This window comes from Nycticebus coucang, chromosome 17 (assembly GCF_027406575.1).
Source record: "Nycticebus coucang isolate mNycCou1 chromosome 17, mNycCou1.pri, whole genome shotgun sequence".
NCBI lineage: Eukaryota > Metazoa > Chordata > Mammalia > Primates > Lorisidae > Nycticebus > Nycticebus coucang.
The window spans coordinates 72,633,535-72,653,429 of NC_069796.1; the positions used below are offsets into that span (position 1 = coordinate 72,633,535).

The following is a 19,895-nucleotide window of genomic DNA, read 5'->3' on the forward strand; positions in this document are numbered from 1 at the left end:
ATAGCATTTTTAAAGCCAAAGCACTTTCACACCTATTCTATTTTCTCCCCATGTCTCGAAGAAATCTGAGAAATGGGCTGAATTTTAAGATAGAGAAAAAAAACCCAGGCTGAAATAATCCAAACAGGTCTGCTAAAAGTCCCTGGGCTAGTCTGCCTCTGATTCTCAGCGTAAGACTCCATTAGATTACATATCATAGGCCCATACTCAATAATAGACAACAAAAAATTACTCATTAAAATATCAAGTAATAATAATGTTATTATGACCATAAGAAAACACTTAGTGAGCACCTATTACCAGGCATTATTGTAAGGATTTATTCACTCCTCATAACAACCCTGTGAGTTAAGTTCTCTAATTGTGTCCATTTCACAGATGAGGAAACTGAGGCTCGTAGAGGTTGGGACATCTGCTCACGGTTCCATCAGCAAAGGTGTCCTAACTTCCCCTTAAACCCAATACTGGATAAACTATTTGGCCTCTGACTGTGAAGATGTTATTATTGGTGGTGTTGCTATAATGACTGCGGCTAACTTTTATGGAGGGCTTACTACATGTCAAACTTTATGTTAAGCATTTTATTTCAGACTTAAATCACTTAATCTCTATGAACATCCAATGAGTAGGTGCCATCTTGACCTTCATTTTACAAATGAAGCAACTGAGGCACAGAGTTGTTAACCAACCTACCCAACGCGCTCGGTTACCACACAGTGGGAGAGACTGGATTCAAACCCAGGTATGCTCTAGAACTAAAGTCAGCAAGGGCCAGAGAAGAGCAGAAAGACTTATAAATTCTGTGCACTGGAAGTGAGCTTTGCTTCTTGGGATTAAAACTTTGCTCAGTTCATCTGGAGGAAATAGCTGTCTATATTGACTGGCAGGTTATTTATCTGAAGTCTACCCGGGAAGTGTATTTGTACTGAACAGACCACTAAAACTAGCACCTACGGGAAAGGGAAAGCATGGGAAAACCGGTCTGCATAGTTTATCCTGAAAGCTGTGCCACTGAGCAGTGGTCTGGGCTGTCCTTTAATGTAGGGGAGTGGGGACTTCCTCAAAGTCCCATTTTATTTATTCTGGGGGGTGTCCTTCCTCTGGGACCACACCTGTGGCCTTGGGGTCTACACTTGAGGAAGGCAGGTGAGCCGGACGGACCTGCTGCACAAGTCACTTCCCAGAGACAGAAGTGCGGTACTTGTCAGTGCCACATGGGGGGCGGGGGGGGCATGGACGGCAGAGGGGGCCACCTGCACCCCTGGGGAGAGATGAAAGCACACATTCCTGGCATTTCCCCAGATGAGACAGCACCTTCGGGAGTGAAGAGTGGAATTTAAGGGCCTTTCAGGTGGCTCTTTTCCCTTCTATCTTTGATGCCTCCTGGCCTCTGCCTTTGCCTGAAGAAAAGACAGCTGAAACGGGGGATAACCAACCATTGGATGACGGGTATGCAGGACAGTAAACCAGTGCCAGGGAAATGGGGTACATTTAAGCCAACAATAAAGCAGAACATGAAGAGTTCACTATCTGAGGCTCGCAGGTCAGGCAATCTGGTTTCCAGTCTGGAGTCTGCCACTTGTGCTGTGTGACTTTGAACAAGTTGCTCCAACCTCTCCCAGCCTCAGTTTCCTTATCTGCACAATAGAGACAGAGATACTAACTGTTCCTTCCAGATCTGAGGTGTGTGGAGGCTGGAAGGAGGTAACGCGTGGAGAGGGCTGAGCTGAGCATCTGGCACATACCAGGTGCTCAGTGCGCACAAGCCCTTAGCACTGCCCTGCTGCTGCTGTGATTAATACAAAGTCTGGGGCACTGCACTGCTCTCCCTCACGTCTAAAAACAGAACGCTGGAGAGGGGTTGGCAGCTGGTACCTGTGGCTCAGTTCACATGGGATGCTGAACTCCAGTTGCCAAAATTCTCAAACCAGGAGGCCCCAAGAAGCCTGATCCCTCGGGACACTGAATTCTTTGTTCTGCTTCTGGGTGCCACATACAAGAGTGATGTGCCTCTTGGACAATAACTTATAGGTATTGGGGCCCCATGAAGATGAACCATTCTATTTCAGAGGATAAATATGGCAAATCCACAGAGAGCCTGCAAAACCCCCCGGAATCTCACAGGTCTTACAATGCCACTGCCTCCCTCTGCAAGCACCTTCTCCCGACCACCCTTGGAAACCAGGCTCGGCCCAACACTTCCCAGGAAAACTCAGGGGACCCTCTCTAATTGCCTTAGTGGTACTGCCTGCAATTTGGCAGGAAGTAAACAAAGGCATAGATCAAACTCCCCAGGGAAAGCCAGCGAAGCTACTGAAAAAGTGCCTGAAAAAGACGTCATTTAATTTCATTTTTCCATTTATGTTACATATGGAGTTCAGACTGCCTCTTACCTAGTAATTACCTCTACAGAAGAACAAAACAAAACAAAAAGTCTGCAGGATGAGGGAGTTGGAATCACAAATGATTGACTATTCATCATGTAAATGTGCCAGACACTGCGTGAGGATCTAGGGATACAGGGATGAGCAAATAAAAATGTGGTCTCTGGCATCAGAGACTAAGGCTGCAGTGGGAGAGTGGCCTTTACCTCACCTGTCCCTCTACAAAAATCTCATGTCATAAGTCCAGAGCCCTGATCAAAGTTCTCTTGGGGGAAGGAAAGGGCCAGGTGTAGTGGGGGCCACTGGATGTTCAGGCAGTGTCGTGGCCACAGACCCAGCCTCCGGCTGCAGTTCCTCTGTACCTACATTGTGCTAAGTGAGCGTCTGCAGATGACACAGTGACTCGGGCAGGGTGTCCACGGGCACACCACACTGCACGGGAAGAACTGCCCGCAAGAACTGCGCAGGACACTGTGGCCTCAGATGACGCCTGGAGGTTTTCTTTGCAATAACTGCTTTAACAGCTCCCTGGAGATGTTTTCACCGTGACCCAAGAGCTGATGCCAGGCCTTAACAATGCTCTTTGACACTTCCACTCTGAGTGACTGTGGGGAAGGGAACGCTACCTGTCTGCCAGGCTTGTGCCATCACAATGTTTCGGATGGGAGGGGGTGTGATTGGTCATTGCAAACATGATAGGGTCAGGACCAGGCTTTATTTTTTTATTAAATCATGGCTGTGTACATTAATGTGATCATGGAGCACCATGCCCTGGTTTCATAGACCATTTGGCACATTTTCATCACACAGGACCAGGCTTTATAATGAAGAACCACAGACTCTCTGACAGAGGGGCAGATGCCCACTGGGGACTGGGGGCTGCCAAATCCCAGATGTTCCCATCTCTGATACTTTCCTCCTTGATTGAAGCACCCTTATCTTTCAAGTCATTCTTCTGGACCCGATAAGGAAGAGAAAAACGGGAAGAGGAGAAAAAGACACATATACGTGGGCTTTTCCTCTGTAACTTCTCTCTCTTTTCCTGGGCTTGACCTTACAAGGAGGCAGAAGGAACTGGAGGACCAGTAGTCCCCGCTTTCTTGCTGTGCAACATTTCTCACAGACAGCAGAACCCTAGTGTTCATACCTCAGCCAATCCACCGACACGTGGAGGGAGATGGGCCAGGGCCAGCCTGTGATGCAACTCAGTGGGTGGCCAGCGAATTTGGAAGGAAACAGACCTGAGTTGGACCCCTGCAGCTCCACATCCTAGAGCTGTGTGGCCCTAGCCAAATTCTTACCCTCGTAGAGTTTCCATATCTGTTAAATGGGACTACTGCCCCACAGGGTTATTAAGAGAGTACAGTGATGACATGCCCGTCTGAACCACACAGGACATGTGAAGACTTGAGCAGTGCAGGCTACGATTTGGGTAGCACCCCCTAGAGGCTACTGTGAAACATGCACGTCCTGATGGGGTGGGCTGGCCCGTAGGAAGAGCTCAGTAGATAGCAGCTGTAATTACAAGACACCGTCCTTGTCTTTGGAAGCGTAAACTGTAACTTAGTCTTCCACATGAATAATGCCAGCAAGTACCCGAGGCAGAGAGACGGAACTGCCAGCTCATAGGAATGAACAACCTTCGCCATCAGTGGATAAAGGAAACCTTGCGGCACAGGCGAGAACACAGCATAAACAAAGACCCAGGGCAAAGATGTGCAGGGGGTGGTGAAACAGAAAAAAGGGACTGAGATTGCGGGGCTTTCATAGCCATTAGCATATTAGAAAGGACCTTCCAGTTCACTGAGGGTCTCTGATTAGCATCTCTGCTAATTATTAAAACAGCCAGAGAGAGAAGAATCATGATTCTCTTTTTAGGGATGAGGCTTCAAAATCTTCATTAGTAAGTCTTGGAGCCAGAACTCGAGTTCAGGATGTCTAGCTCCGTAGCCCTGATGCGGGTAAAGAGTTGGAGAGAAAGCAACAAAAACGATCCCGGACCAGGCCCCTGGAGGCCATCGAAAGCCAGACAGGAGGGTTTGGATTTTGTAGAGTAAGCACTGAAGGGAAGGAAGGTCTCTCAGCAGAAGAGTGATGGGGTAACAGAGATGACATAGAGGGCGAACCTGCCTAGGAAGGGCTGGGGGGCTTGTGGAGTGGGCAGAACGTTCTGCTCTCACAGGCAGCAGTGGCTCTGGAGTTGTGACAAAGCCTCGAACTGCAGCATTCCTTAGGGAGTGCTGGCTCAACACCTCCTGGAAGCCCACCAGGACTTCAGCTTGGCTGTCCAGTAAAGAGATCCACTTGTCAAAGTGGGCATGCTCTCCTGGCAGATGGCACAGTAATAATCACCTGCCAACAATCCCAAAAGGAATAATTTACCTATTGGAAGAGTCTGCTGGAAGGAAGAGACTGGAGAGCTGAACAGACTGATAATTTTGAGCCACCCAAGCCTGTCTTCCTCCCCTGCTGGTTGTGATTCTACTTAAATAGCCAGCCTTTAAATGATCCACTCTACAACTCACATTTTCTCTGCAGGGAGTGAAACTACGGGAGAGAAATAGCTAATTCAGTCACTCATTCATTCATTCAACTAATAACTGTTGGCCCTATTGTGGAAAGAAACAGAGGTCAATGGGCCTTCAGGAGGTCAGGCTGATGCCAGGCTGAGAAGACAGGGAAGGCGTGAGGCTGCGGCGCACACAGCATTGGGGCAGCTTCTCACTCCAATTGACATTGGAGTTCAATCCTGAAAGAAGAGCAAAGCTGGCGTGTCAGACCGGGAAAGAGTGTTTTAGGAGGGCAGGGAGCCCGTACAAAGTTCTGGAGGCAAGAGGGAGCTGGTTTGGGGAACTGAAATAATGTCATCATCATCAATAAATAATGGCTATGCTTGAGCACTTGTTGTGGGCCAGGTGCTATCTTAAATACTTTATGCGCATTATCTCATTTATCTTTAAAAACAAAACAACAAAAAACAATAACTCTGTAAAGCAGATATTGCCCTCATTTTTCAGATTAGAAGTTGAGACTTAGAGAGGTCAAGAAATTTGCCTAAGGGCACATGCTAAAATGTGATGAAAGCTGAGATTCAGACTCAGGTCATCTTCCACGTCCCTAAGTTGGAACTCCTGTACTGTGCCCTGAGAGCCTCTCTGGCCACACCTCCTCCAGGAAGCCTTCCTTGACTTCATCTGACTGAGGGGATAATCTGCTCCTACCCTGGGTAGCTCTGGATTTCGTCTTCTCTCTACAACCAAGAGTGCCTTCCCCAAAGTCAGGGGCAGCCTCCAGTCTGTTGCTTCAGTGTGTTCACTCATCCTCTTGTTTTCATTCTCTGACAGCACCTCAGTGTTTGTTGACTGCCCATTATAATGTCACAGTGCTATGCTGATGAAATGATCTTTTTAAATGGAAAAGTCTATTGGGTCTGTACATATCTCTTAAGTCTTGGCCAAAGGGATGCCTGAATGCATTTCAGCTTTCATGGTGTTTTCATAAAAAGAGACGTATAGGATTACAACGAGAGGCAAGAAAAGAGAGCTTCAGCACAAATCATGACATTCTGCTCTGAGCTCCCAGGGCCCTGGAGAAATTCAGAACAATCCCATCACAGCACTCACGGACAACTGCGGTACAGTTTCTTTGAGAAACAGCCTTTGTATTTGTGTCTGATTTTTGTTTAAAGAATATTCTTTCCACGATGGCAAACATTGAAGAAACAAATCTGTTTATATTTGTCTGGCAACTGAAAAAAAAATGCATCAGACTGAAAGCAAATTTCAAACAATGAAACGAACCTGGCCTCCCAAGTAAAGGCTCTGGAATCCCGTAATTGTAATTAGTTTCCTCCACACAATTAGGGATGCTGGCCTAGGAAGGCCACATGGATGTGAGATTAGTGAAGCAGAGCAAAGAGATTCCAACCAAAGCTGCCTCCTAGCATGGAGGTACTTGTATTTCATTACTTGTGGATGAGAAGTCAACAACCACTGGGCCAAGACCAGACACTGGGACAGCTCATCCACATGCCCTTCCTGGACCCTAGCTTTTCCACTCAAAGCAAGTGGTCATGAAAGACCTCCCAGCCATAGTGTCTACCAGAAGGAATGAATCTCCCTAGAAGAGATAACATTAACTCTGTGCACAGCTAACATTATGGCAGGATAACAAGCAGCTCAGCTTTCCCGATCCCATGATTTTCTGGAATGCTCTGTTCGCAGGCTGGGGGCCCTGCTGATACCGATCCTCAGTGGATACAGGGTGGTGTTCAGCACAGGGAGGGGCACTGGAATCCTTCAGTCATTTAGTCAAACAACATATATGTATTGAGCACCTATGAGCTGCTTGTCCCATGCTGTGAACTGGAGTGGGCAAAATTTAAATGCCATCCTTGTACTCCTAGAGTTTCCAATTTGGGGAAGATCGAGATTTAATAACTATACAAGTATCTCTTTAATTATATTCTACTGGGCTTAGTGTGATGAAAGTAAGTTTATCTCATGTGGTGGTGTATATAGGGGCAAAAGCACAGTCAGAGAAGGCTTCTGGAGGAAGGAACACCTGAGCTGGGGCCTGAAGAATGAGCAGGACACAACCAGGTGAAATCGGAGGGGAAAGCTCACATGAGGTCTTGGGGCGGGAAGAAGGGTGCTGGAGGGGTAGGGAGAAGGTCAGTGCATCTGGAGCACAGAGGCTGAGGCTATGATGATAACACTGGGGTCAAATCCCCCAGGGCCTGTATAGGGTACAAGGAGGGACTTCCATTACTACCCTAGGAGAAAGGAAAGACCATTGAAGTGCTATAAGCAGGAGAGTGAGGAGGGATTAGAGAGACACCCACTTAAAGGATGAATTGGACAGGGAGAAGAATACAGGGAGAGGTCACTGGAGTAGCAGCAGCCTGGCCTCAGAGGGTGGTAGTAGAGAGAAATGAGATGGACCGAGTGTCCTTTTAGGAGATATAGACTGACACAGGGTTGGGATAAGGGGAAGGTGCGTCCAAACGGCATCAGCCTTATGCAACAGAATTGGAGGTCAAACATTTTCTAAGCCTAGGACATTGGTAGCCACCAGGATTGGGGTGAAGATCATGTGAGGATCCCAGACCAGCCACTCACTAGCTCCATGACCTTGGATGAATTATACCACTGCTCTTGGTACACCTCAGTTTTCCTTCCTGAACAGTGGGAATATTAACAGCTCCTTTCTTAAAAAAAGGACTATAATAAAGCCTGTGTGCAGCACAGTGATATAAAAGATTCTAATAAATGACAGCAGTTAACATCATTATTCGTATTTTCTCTCCCAAAGCAAATGCTCAGATTCACATTAAAGCTTCTGATCAGACAAACCTCAGGTGGAATGTCTGACTTCCAGAATGCAACTATACAATGTGGTCATAAATCTGGGGCTTCAACCACATGGTAGATACCGCAGCTCTGTGTATTTATTACATTCTTTTTTCCCCGAGAATGTGGCAATAAATCTCATTCTAACGTACCAATACATCACAACATTTTCTGACAAGTGGAAGTAAACTACTTGGAGGAAGGGAAAACTTCATCTAACACGTAAAAATTTCTGTGGTCTGTCCATGAAGAGAGAGCATATTATGGCTAAATTCTAGACCAAGAAGCACTCCCCACGCCTCCACGAGTCCTATCAGCATTGAACGCTATTATATGGGTGGACTTTAACAGTGTGGACGGACCTCTGACTTAGAGAGAGAAAGCTTGATTCGAACACCAGCCATTAGTGTGAGAGAAGGGGAGCTGACACAGGAATGAGGGGAGAGGTTATAAAGTACTTAGCGTACTGCCTGGGACCAAGGATGGGATAATACACGGCTGTATGAGGGTGCCGCCGCTGAGGGGGTCATGACGAAGTGGCTGTGTTGCAGGAACAAGCCTCAATTCGAGGGCACTGTAATTTCTAAGAATGCTTTCAGGGTATTTAGATAGTATCTTTGACTTTAATCCTCCTCCCCTTCCTCCTTATCCCTGTCTCTGTATAAATGACTGCAGAAGAAAACAATTTACCCCAGTATGGAAGACAGACAGATATTTGTTCAAAATGGCTGACATAGCTACTGAACCACTGCATGACAATGATGTAGAAAATGTCATCGCTGGATGTACAAAACCCTGTAGGCAACACAGAAATGGGTCCCCAGGGGGAAAGGTGCAGACCTACAGAATAAAGGGGAACTCAGGGAGATAGAGCAGCAGCAGACAGACACAGGCTCTGGCCACCAGAGCAGACTGGCTGTGGGTGAGGACGGCGACTGACCCAGAGGGAGGCACCCAGGGTCACTGCTGCACTTGGGCACACTGTGCGGTGAGAAGTCCCAGACATCAAAGCAGGTGACAGGGCAGAGCGTGAGTGTGCACCTGCCCAGAATTCTGGCTAGAACTGCTGTCTGGTTAGGGTACATCTCCGGAATACAATAAGACATGATTGCAAGAGGGACTTTACCTAACAATTGCAATCAGTGTAACCTGGCTTATTGTACCCTCAATGAATCCCCAACAATAAAAAAAAAAAAAAAAAAAAAAAATCCAAAAAAAAAAAAAAAAAACTAAAAAAAAAGCTTACGGATTCTCACACTTCAGCAATTTGGTATTTTTGGTAATTCAGAAAGCCTTCAGGTGGCCTAAGTAGGTTCCATGAAGGAAGACTTGACAGATAAGACAAAGGGAGACTTAAGTTGCTACAAAAAAGCAACATTGTACACGTATTCAACAACTTCAAGAGCTCTTCTTCCCTTCAGTAAGCTTCCTTAAGCATCTCTATTGGTCACAACTTCACTTTCGGATGTATATAATTTTAAATTGTAGTGAATGGATCTCTTTTTGTAAATGTTCTATAATCGAGATTTTCCATGGATGCACTTTATCTTTGATGCAAGATGCTTTGGTATGCAAGATGGAAAGTAACATTTAAGACCCTGTTTTGTGCTATTGGTATCATTATTCTTGTCCTAATTATGATACCAAAGCTCCACTCACTGAGCACCTTCCGTGTGCCTTGCACTGTGCTGAAGACTTTTCAGGCAGAGCACAGGGACTCAGACCTGTAATCCTAGCACTTTGGGAAGCTGAGGTAGGAGGATGGTTTGAGGGCAGGAGTTTAAGACCAGTCTGAGCAAGAGCAAAACCATGTCTCTATAAAAAAAAAAAAAAAAGAAAAGAAAAGAAAGAAAGAAAGAAAAAAGAAAAACTAGCCTGCATTGTGGCAGGTGCCTATAGTCCCAGCTACACAGGAGGCTGAGGCAGGAGGATCTATTGAGCCCAGGAGTCTGAGGTTGCTGTGAGCTAAGATGACACCACTACACTCTGGCCCAGGCAACAGAGTGAGAGACCTTGTCTCAAAAACAAATAACTTTCATATATTACTTAATTTAATCCTATTTTTTTTACCCTTTTTTAAAAACAAGCAAACTGTGATCAAGAGTTAAAGTTATATGGCTTTAGATACCCAGGTAGTAAGTGGTAGATCTGGGATTTGAACTAGAGTGGGATAACTCTAGGGCCCGGGTTCTCAGCAGATGGTAATACAGTGGGGGAGCATGAAAGATAAATAAAATTGTCACACAATAAATGATAAGTGTCAAATGAGATGTGGGTGATAAATGCTAACAGAGGGTAATAGCCCTTGGTAAGTGCTATTGGCTGGTTTGGTAATAACAGGTTTGCTCTGTTCAAGTCGTCATCTTGAAAAAGTATGATGGCAGCCCAGGGCTTAAGAACAAGAAGACTGAAATGATGGGTGTTTCTGAATGGTGCTTCTATAGTTTGTCATATTGAATGCCATATGTCCCCAGCTCTTTGTGCTGAGTGGGGAGTCCTGAGAAAGGAGGTGATTTCCTATAGCTGCAAATCAACAGTAAAGACCACATCTTTAAATATATTTTAAACTATTTCTATTCAAATAACATCCCTGAGAGCAAAGGGGTGGGAGGATAAAAATGAAAGAAAAAACCCTAATCTCCTAGACACATAAAGTTACAAGGTATCTTTATCATCTGTTAAAAAAAAAAAAAAACACATTGGAAGCAACCAGTCTTCAGATTCTTTTACAGCCTGGCCTATCTTGCAAATGCCAACCGTCATATTAAAGGTATCAACAAGACGAGGGTGATTTAGTCCCAACCTGAAGATGTGAAATAAACTACTAGGCAGGTTGCATTAAATCAATCCTGAAATGAATCTTCCAGATATCAAATCTGGGCTTTTCAGGACAGTTTTATTTGCTAATATGCCTAATAAATTGAAACCTGCCAGTGTTGTCATGAGATGTATACCTTGAAAAGCATAACTGATGTGAGAATGCCAATTTGCAGCAACCAGACCGGGCAAAGGACGGGGCTGTGAGGAGGAGGGTGTGGGTGGAGCTCTGGCTGGCCTGTCCGTATATCCAGATGGAACCACTCAGGATCCCCCAGGACTGTTGTCATTTCTGAGTTACAGGAGCAAGGGAAATGCAAGACTCAGTTAAAAGCAAACCAGCCCACAGGGCTGGGACAATTAAACCCTAGGAAGTTTTACCTTTTGGAAAACTTTAGAAGATGATATTCTGGTTTTAGCCTGCAGCATGTCTGCTAATTTGTTTCTCATTATTTTAAGTTAAGGCCTCTTGAATCACCAAGAATTTATCTAAAATCTAATTTTCTTCCACTTTTTCTGGGCTCCCACAAAGTTTGGGATTGAGGCCTTTCTTGGCACTTACCTCTATTCAGTTTTCTATTGAATTCTAAGAGGTTAGTGCCTGAAATCAAAGGACCATCTCTCGGTAGGAAGGATAACAGAGAGGAAGTCAGAACTAGGTTCAAAATCTGGCTTTGCTTACTTCCTGGGTTAGATCATTTCATCCTTCCCAGACTTATTCTTCTTAGTTGTCTAATAGGTAAAATCTATTTTTCGCAGGGTTGTTTTTAGCATTAAATGTGACATTCCTTGGAAAGTGCTTAGCCCACTGCCTGGCACACAATAAGTGCTCAATAAACTTGAAGTGCAGTATTTCTGCACTTTCACAGTAGGACATACAGTTCTCCTTATCATAAAGGGATTTGTTCCTAAGTGGGGAAGCTGAAATTCAGTCTCTGACTTGACTCTTTCAAGTAGATGAGTGAGGAATTTAATTTTTTTTTTTTTTTTTGAGTCTCACTCTGTCACCCTGGGTAGTGCCCTGGCATCAGCCTAGCTCATAGCAACCTTAAACTCCTGGGCTCAAGAGATCCTCCTACTTTAGCTTCCCAAGTAGCTGGGACTACAGGTGCCCACCACAACACTCAGCTAATTTTTCTATTTTTAGCAGGATAGGATCTTGCTTTGCATGGGCTGGTCTTGAACTCCTGACCTCAAGTGATCCTCCTGCCTCAGATTACCATAGTGCTAGGATAAGAGGTATGAGCCATGGTGCCTGGCCCTAAAATTTTTATGCTAAAGTTCTCACCCACCCTGACAAAAGGCTCATGGAAAGGGTACAGGATTTGGAGTTGGATGAGTTGAAGATCAAGTTGCCAGATCTATTTCAGTTACCAAGCACCTCTGAATATAATTTTCCTCATTTGCACAATGGTGATAATAAAAATACTTATATCTCAAAGTATTTGGTCTGGATCAATTAAGACTTATTTATATGAAAAGAGTCTGTAAACCATTCATCTTTAGACCAATTTGTAACATCTTTTGGCACCCAGCACTAGGCCTGGTCTATGGCAAGCAGTCAAATGAGAGGGTGTCACCTTTCCCTCTGGTCCACCATATTTGCATCATTTTCAGTGTAAGTGGTTTGTGGGGGAGGGAAGGAGCAAGGCCAGGCTAGCCTCCAGGGAGATCACGTGACCCAAGCCTGGCTAATCAGATTGCTGCAATACTTAGCAGCAATGATTAGTTTAGGGATGGGCACATGACCCAAGCTGAGATCACATGACCTAAGCCTGGCTAATCAGATTGGTACATCCCCCAGCAGTGACTGGTTTAGGGAGGGGCACATGAAAAAGCCAGGCCCAATAAGAATAAGCTCCAGATCTTTTGTGAGAACTATTAGAATAAACAGCCCTTTTTGTCTGCCAAACTCCATGCTGAAGAGGTTAAGTGTGAAAATGCTGGGGTGTGGAAAAAGTCCCAATGACGTTATTGAGTCACTTGGTCCAGTCTTGCCTGAAACTCTTTAATTTTTAGTTTTATAAGCCAGTAATTTTTCTTTTTGTTAAAGCCATTTTGGAGTAGGGTTCTAGTATCTTCAAATAAGAATCTTGAGTATATTTCAACAATTGATATTGTTTGTTTTTAACCTTGATCAATACACTGGATTGTGTATTGTAAGTGTAAACATTTATACAAAATATATCTGTGTGTGGGCATTTCTTTTTGAGGAAAAGGAGACAGAGTCATTAGTCTGCAATAGATTTCTGCTTACACAAAAACCTCTTTTTCTTTTCAGGCAAACTGGCTTCTGACCTAATCTTTACTGTAATTACACTCTGAATGTATTCATTTACTAAATCTAAAACGTTTTAAATCATTACACATTCTCTTTGACCTTCCCTGGGAATCCTGAATTGTTGGGTACCAAACGGGATCACACAAATGACATTAGACGTAGGGGAACTTGCTGACTATTTGGGGTGTGCCTTTCAAGGCCTCTGGAGGTTGTGGCATCACCAGAGTGCAGAATCAGAATGGTAAATAGATACTATCTTGCTAGCCAATTGTTAATTCTTGGTGGTGGCTGTTTGGAGGTTTGTTCTAAAACAAGCCCAGGCTAAGTTGAAAAGTACCCACAAATGGAGGCAGAGGATATGAAGGTGCTGCTGGTCCTCACAAACATCTAGAGCTAGGATTTATCTGTTTAGATTTCTAATTCTTACTATCCTGAGGGGGTGTGGGGCCTGAGCGAGTGTGGGGCCCAAGAAAGTAAGTCATACTAAATGAAATTATAAGACATTGGTTGACAATTTACATCTTTCCACTGACCCTAATACCATGTTCCTAATCCCAAGATCTTTAAAAGGAGCTCAGGCATTTGTTCTAGGAAAGTGAAATGATGATCAATTTCCCTCAAAAAGGACAAACCCCCCAAAATAGACTAGAAGTAGATTTTAGGATAATTCCCAAAGAACGGTTCCACGATATTGTCTGCATGAAATATTTTCCTAAGGTCAAGAAGAAGGAGAAAAAAAGTGCTGGGCAACTAAATGAGTGTTGCCATGAGTGAAACACATACTTGATGTTTAAAATACATGTGTAGAAAAAAAAAATACCTGTGTAGTGGCTCATGCCTGTAATCCTAGCACTCTGGGAGGCTGAGGCAGGTGGATCACTTGAGCTCATGACCCGAGTTTAAGACCAGCCTGAGCAAGAGTGAGACTCTGTCTCTAAAAAATAACCAAGCATTGTGGCGGGTGCCTGTAGTCTCCGCTACTTGGCAGGCTGAGGCAAGAGAATCACTTGAGTCCAAGAGTTTGAAGTTGCTGTGAGCTATGACACCACAGTATTCTACTGGGGGCAAGAAAGTAAGACTCTTGCCTCAAAAAAAAAAAAAATGTGTAAACTGATTTCATGTGTGTTTGTAGAATGCTAGTCTAGGAATAACAGTCTAAGCAGTGACTGCAGTTCTGGGACTATTTGGCTGGGTGACCATGATTAGTCTCTCACAGTCTCAGTTTCATTATCCATGAAATCATTATAATAATGCTTGTTTATCCCAAAGCATTGTGGTGTGGGTCAAATGAGAAATGTGAGAGTGCTTTGTGAAGCCAGGGAACATACGCGCTCTCTACCTGTGCACATAGCCGCAGCTTATGAATAATGCAGGAGCTCCCTGTGTCTCCCATCCATTTTGATCAATAATCTCACCTCCACACTCACACAGAACATTAGGGACAAGCATCTTGGATTAGTGCTTTGACAATAACTACAATGGCATTGAAGAATAGTGTTGCAAAAAGGAAAACAAACAGGAAACTGCTGACAGTTGCTTAAAGCCACAAACTCTATCTGAAACAAAACTCCTTGGTGAATCCCTAAGCAGTAATTCAATAAGGAAAGCCATTCACTCGGTCTTACTCCCCCAGTCCTTGGTGGCCCAGCAGCACACATTCTGAAGGTTCACTTTGTTATGCACAGTCCCCCATCTAGGACTAATCTTTTTATAATGAACTTAATCCAGTTAGAACTCCCTAGAAGGGCCACATGTCAAAGTAATTGGATAACGGCCTGAGATTTTGTAATTATTCCCTACTCCTCAAGCAGAGCTGGTCTGAATCTGCCCACCCCTCCTATCACTGACAACCCTTCCCAGTGATAGAGCTAATGCCAAAGAGCTCTGTCTTGTGGGGCAGGGTGTTAGCAGGAGAGAACTCGAGAGAGAAAGGGCAGATAGGTAGGAAGTCAGCTGCTCCTGGTAGACAATCTGTCTCCCTTAATAGGCTGCGCTTTGCAATAAAGAAATGCAGACCTCTGAAGGCGTAGGTGTCTCTGCACCATGGGAAGAACAATTAACCCAGTTGAGAAAATGGTTTTGAATGACTCTGCAGCTGCTGGGCCACTGCTTCCCTCCTCATTTTCCAATTTACCTCCCCCCACTCTCCAGAAAGAATGCCATACTCGCCTCTCCTGTCTCTATTACTCTGCAGCAGACAAAGGTACAGTGTCTCTGTCCAGCCCCAACAATGTCCTGAAGGAGGAAGTACGGGGTGAGTCAATGCTATGGAATAAAGACACCAAAAGTGTTCACTAAAAAGAGAAGATTCAAGCGCACAGTAAAGTTGGAGGGGTGACTTCCATCTCCCAGCTTGTTCTTTGATTATTCATGGGTAGACGTTATTCATCAAGTTTGGGCTTGCCACCCCCAGAGCTATTTTGTATGGGGACTTGATAGTTTTTTTAATGTCACCTGTACCCCTTACTTACTCAGAGGTGAGAGGGGTGGCCCCACTTAGCAAACCTAGGTCAACAGCTAGAAGGGGCTGCACCTCCAATTGTCCACAAGTGTATCAGAACCCGAGCTGGGACTGACTGGGGTCACTTGAGGAAAGGAAGAAGAGGCCCCAGGTGGTCCCTCTCCGGCTCAGCAGATCTGCAACACAGATGCTCAACTTATGGAAGGGAACAGGATCCTGGTAAAACTTGCAACTTACATAAAGGGAAGGAGATGTTGGTAAAACCTGCTCACGCTACCCAATGTCATACCACACCGATTCATACCAAACACTGCTTTAATAAATGACAATGCAAAATTTCATTCCAGAGAAGAAAACCAAAGGGAGAGGAAAAGCTTCTTGACTGGTGTCAAGGAGTGTCCCGCTGACACTTCCTGGCCCAGCTTCTCCACAGGTCTGTGCCCCTCTCTCTCATGGGAGGTTGTGTATTCTGCCTAGAGCACTCTCCACATGCTTTACTTTTAGTATGTTCTAAGTCTGTTTTCAGTTATTCCAAATATATCAACACTCAAATAGAAAAAAAAAATTTCCTGACTGCCTTAGGGCTAAACTCGGGTACTTCTCCCCAACATGCAGATCAAAACACATGCATATGAGGCTCCCTGAAGAGAGCGCCAGCATCTCAGAGAAACCCGAAACCACGTAAAAAGCAAAGAGGGCATTGGTTCCATTAGGCCCGGGCCAAATCTTCCTTGATTTGGTCTAATCCCTGGGTTTGCACTTATTTTCATGATTGGATTAGAAATAAGATTTTTCCTCCGAGGCTATGCACTTGGAAGGTTCTCTGAATACTGTTTCTAAACTTTCTGTTACAATAATAGCTGCACTCTATGTATTAAGTTTTATGTGCAATATTCTCATTGAATTCTTAGAACAATGCTATGGGGAAGCCCTGTTGAATGTGCGTGGCAGAATGAAGGCTCTGAGATGTGAAGCAATTTCTCTAGGTTTATCCGGAGAGGCTGTTTCCAGTGTGGCTGTAATTGGGATTTGTATCTGGGCTCCAGACCACCTAATGAGTTGGCCCTTCACTCTGTCCCACTGCTGCTGACTTGGGAACTTCTGTCCTAGGGCCTGAGAGTCACAAGGGGAAGGGGCTCAGCTGCCCAGCCCCTTTTCCCTAGAGAATGAGTCCTGCTCTAGGGGCAGGTCCAGAGAGCAGATGCTACCATAGGGCAGCACCATGGTAGGGGACAGGGAGCCCTGACTTCCCAAATGCCCACAACGAGGCCAAACTGTGCTTCCTCCACCAAGCCGCCCTTCTCTCCAGGGGCAGCCCCTTCCAGGGAGGGTTTTTCATGGTCCCGTAAGGGTTCCCCAGTGTTGCTCACATAGGACAACAGTGACATCCAGGGGAAAGGCTGGGTGATGGCAGGGACTGCTGGGCCCCAGCATCTTCTGCAGGTTTGGGGGCTAGTTTGCAAGTTCACAGACCCTGAATCACCAGAGGACAGGCTTCTGGGGGCTTATGGAATAGCACAACCCCCTCCATAACCCTGCAGCTTGCCTGGGGTCTTTCTGCACCAAACACATGCCTACTCCCCAGCCCAGCCATCACCCTTCACTCCCACCCCAACTCTCGATGGCTCCAAGGTTAAGGTAAGGCGGCTCCAAGATTCAGGGAAGTCACCTCCAACTTGACCTGGCTGAATATACAGCTATTCCCCTCCCCTCCACACACCTCCACTCACAGAGTCTTATCAGAGATCAGGATTCTAGAAGTAAAAGTTAGTTCAGTCCTTCCCTCAAAGGGAAAAGGATTCACAAGTAGATCTCAATGTGCAGAAGTGTCCTACCAGGGTTACATCCTTCACTAGCACTTTACAGTTTACATTCACTGTGCTGTCTCCTGGGTTCTGATCTAAAGAGAAGGGGTCATCTATCTATAGACGACAGGGACATACCCTGCATGCAGAGAATTAGACAGGACACACACACACACACACACACACACACACACACACACACACACACACACACACACACACACACACACAGGAATACATAAGTATTTAAGCATCTGAACAGAAACCAGGGGCAATGTTGAACTGAAAGGTTAAAAGAAAAATGCAACAGGAGAAAAAAACCAGATCCTTGCCTCTGCCAGGGCCACTTTCTGGGGAAGGAGTTGGACCTATGCTGCCCGTCCCTGTCTGCATCCCATAGGTGCTGTCTCCTCAGATTGGGCTTTGAGAAGTCCCCGGGGCCTTGGGAGCTGTGGGGAGCGCTGTGTCACTGCAGTCTGGGTGTGTGCACGCCACTCCTACAGGCCCTGCTCACTACCATCTATGGCCAGGAGGTGGCAGCACAGAGATGCTGTGTAAGACTGGTCAGAAAAGCAGCCTAGAAAGAAAAACTCTTGGGGGTGGAACACAATTATAAGAGGGACTTTACGTAACAAATGCAAGCAGTATAACCTGGTTCTTTGTACCCTCAATGAATCCCTTATAACAGACAGACAGACAGATAGATAATGCTACAGGTGCCGGGTCCTGGCAGGTTCTCTCTGCAGTCCTGCCCAGGTCTGGGAACTGTACACTGGTTTGGTGGAATCCTCCCAGCGTGTGGTTCGCATCTGGGGCCTGAGGCTGGGCAACAGAGAAGGAGGCTGAGAGGCAGTTCCTGTCGTCCTGGGAGAATGGCGGGAAGGAAAATGCATGGGAAGCTGCTGTACAGAGGAAGGGTGATGAGTAGCCATTCTGTGCCCCTTGCTTCTCGCCCATCCTGATGGGCCACCCGAGTAGCACGCCTGCCTCATCTGGGGCCTGGTGCACCATGTGGCACGTGGCGGGTACTCACCCACCATCATGACTCCAAAAGGGCCCTGGAGCCACCGAGCTGGGCTGAAGCTTTAGGGACTTAGAGGAAAGAGTCAGAGAAAGAAGCAGCTCAGTTTGGAGTAGGCAGATTTAGGTGTGATGTGATTTAGGTCCAAATACAGCACAGAGCTTCCTCTTAGCACCTAAGAGGAGTCGTCACAAGGGTTGGGAGACACTTTGCAGGTCTTTTTGAGAGAGCATTAAGTGGTGGCATCTTCCCTTTCTAGAGAATTTTTTTATAAATGGAGAATCTTGGTGGATTGTTTTACTGCAAGATACAAGGCTCAGAATTTCCCTCCCCATCGCATTAGCAGAAGTTTCTTTCGCCAGCTGTTACTAGCCATGTGAGCCTGATACCTGAAATACACAAACGGACACGTGGGACACAGAGACGCCAGAGCGCTGCTGTGCAGGCCACCCCTGGGGTTGTCATTCTTTCACCCAACTTGGTCTCAAAGACATCTATGAACACCCCAGAGCTCTGCTACAGTGGGTTTGGAAACCGGTGTTGAGGCCTGGTTGTCAAGGCCCAGGATTTGGTCCTGGCTGGTCACCTGCTTCGTCAATTTTGGGTTTGTCTTCCTGAGCCATCAGGGGAGGAGTGTGGACTAGATTAGGAGTTCCCACCCCTGCCATCCATCAGACCACTCTGCCCAGCTTGTTAACCGTGCATATGCCTCTGCCCCACCTGACCTCTCCTGCATCAGCACTTCCTGGGCAGTGTCTGAGCATGTCCACTTTTGATGAGTGGGTTTGGGGACTGTGATGGTCAGGACAGTATGCCACTGGACAAGCTGACCTGTGAGGTGAAGAAAACGTCACTGCGTTCAGAACCTTGTAGTGCCCTTTCTGAATGACCCAAGGTTCTGAAGTCCTGCTTTTAACCCCAGGCAAAGCTGACTGGGCTTGCTCAAGCTAAGCTTTCCTCCCCATAAATGTCCTCAAAGTACAGGCAACAGAGAGTCCCAGCAGTCACAGGGACTGTCCAGCACCTCTACAGACACACCAGGAGAAGGAGACCAGGAGAAACGGAAAGCAGTGGGGCCTCTGAGAAGTTTCATAACTGCAGGATGTCACACGCAGGTAGATCCATAAAACCCCAACCCCAGAAACATGCCTCAGAGGTGTTATCACTCCTACTATAGCTAGCCCATCCTCCAGAGGAAGATTCCCTCCAGAATCCTTCAAAAACATGTGCCATGATGACCACATATAGGAGGCTAAAAATAGCTGACTAGATTGGGTTAACAATAACAACAAACCCCCCCCACATCAATCAAATGAACCACAGTGGAGGTGAGGCTTTGTTTGCCGTAGGTTCGGAAGCCAGTGTGTAAGGAATGGATGGCTCAGGAATCTCAGCTAGTTAAAATTACCCTTGAAAATCCCTTAAACAACCTGTAAAATGGAGTATTAGATGACTTTAAGTATATATTTCTGCTGTGGTCTGAATGTTTGTATTCTTTGCAAAATTCATATATTGAAACCTAATCACTAATGTGATGGCATTTGAAGGTGGGGCCTTGGGGAGGTGACTAGGTCATGAGGGTGAAGCCCTCATAGAAGAGACACCAGAAGAAAGCCAGCTGCCTTGCCCCTTTCACCACACAGCTATACAGCACCATCTATGATTTGAGAAATGGGCCTTTACCAGCTATTCAATGTGCTGAAGCTTTGATCTTGGACATTCAGCCTCTAGAACTGTGAGAAATTTCTGTTGCTACAAGTCACCCAGTTTATGAT

General features: G+C 45.8%; 1 protein-coding gene across 1 annotated transcript in view; it reads right to left on the reverse strand.

Annotated features, from left to right (window-relative positions):
• The window catches only part of SLIT3 (slit guidance ligand 3), a 677,992-nt gene that overhangs the window by 275,346 nt on the left and 382,751 nt on the right, over positions 1–19,895 (reverse strand). The gene's annotated exons all lie outside the window — the stretch shown is intronic.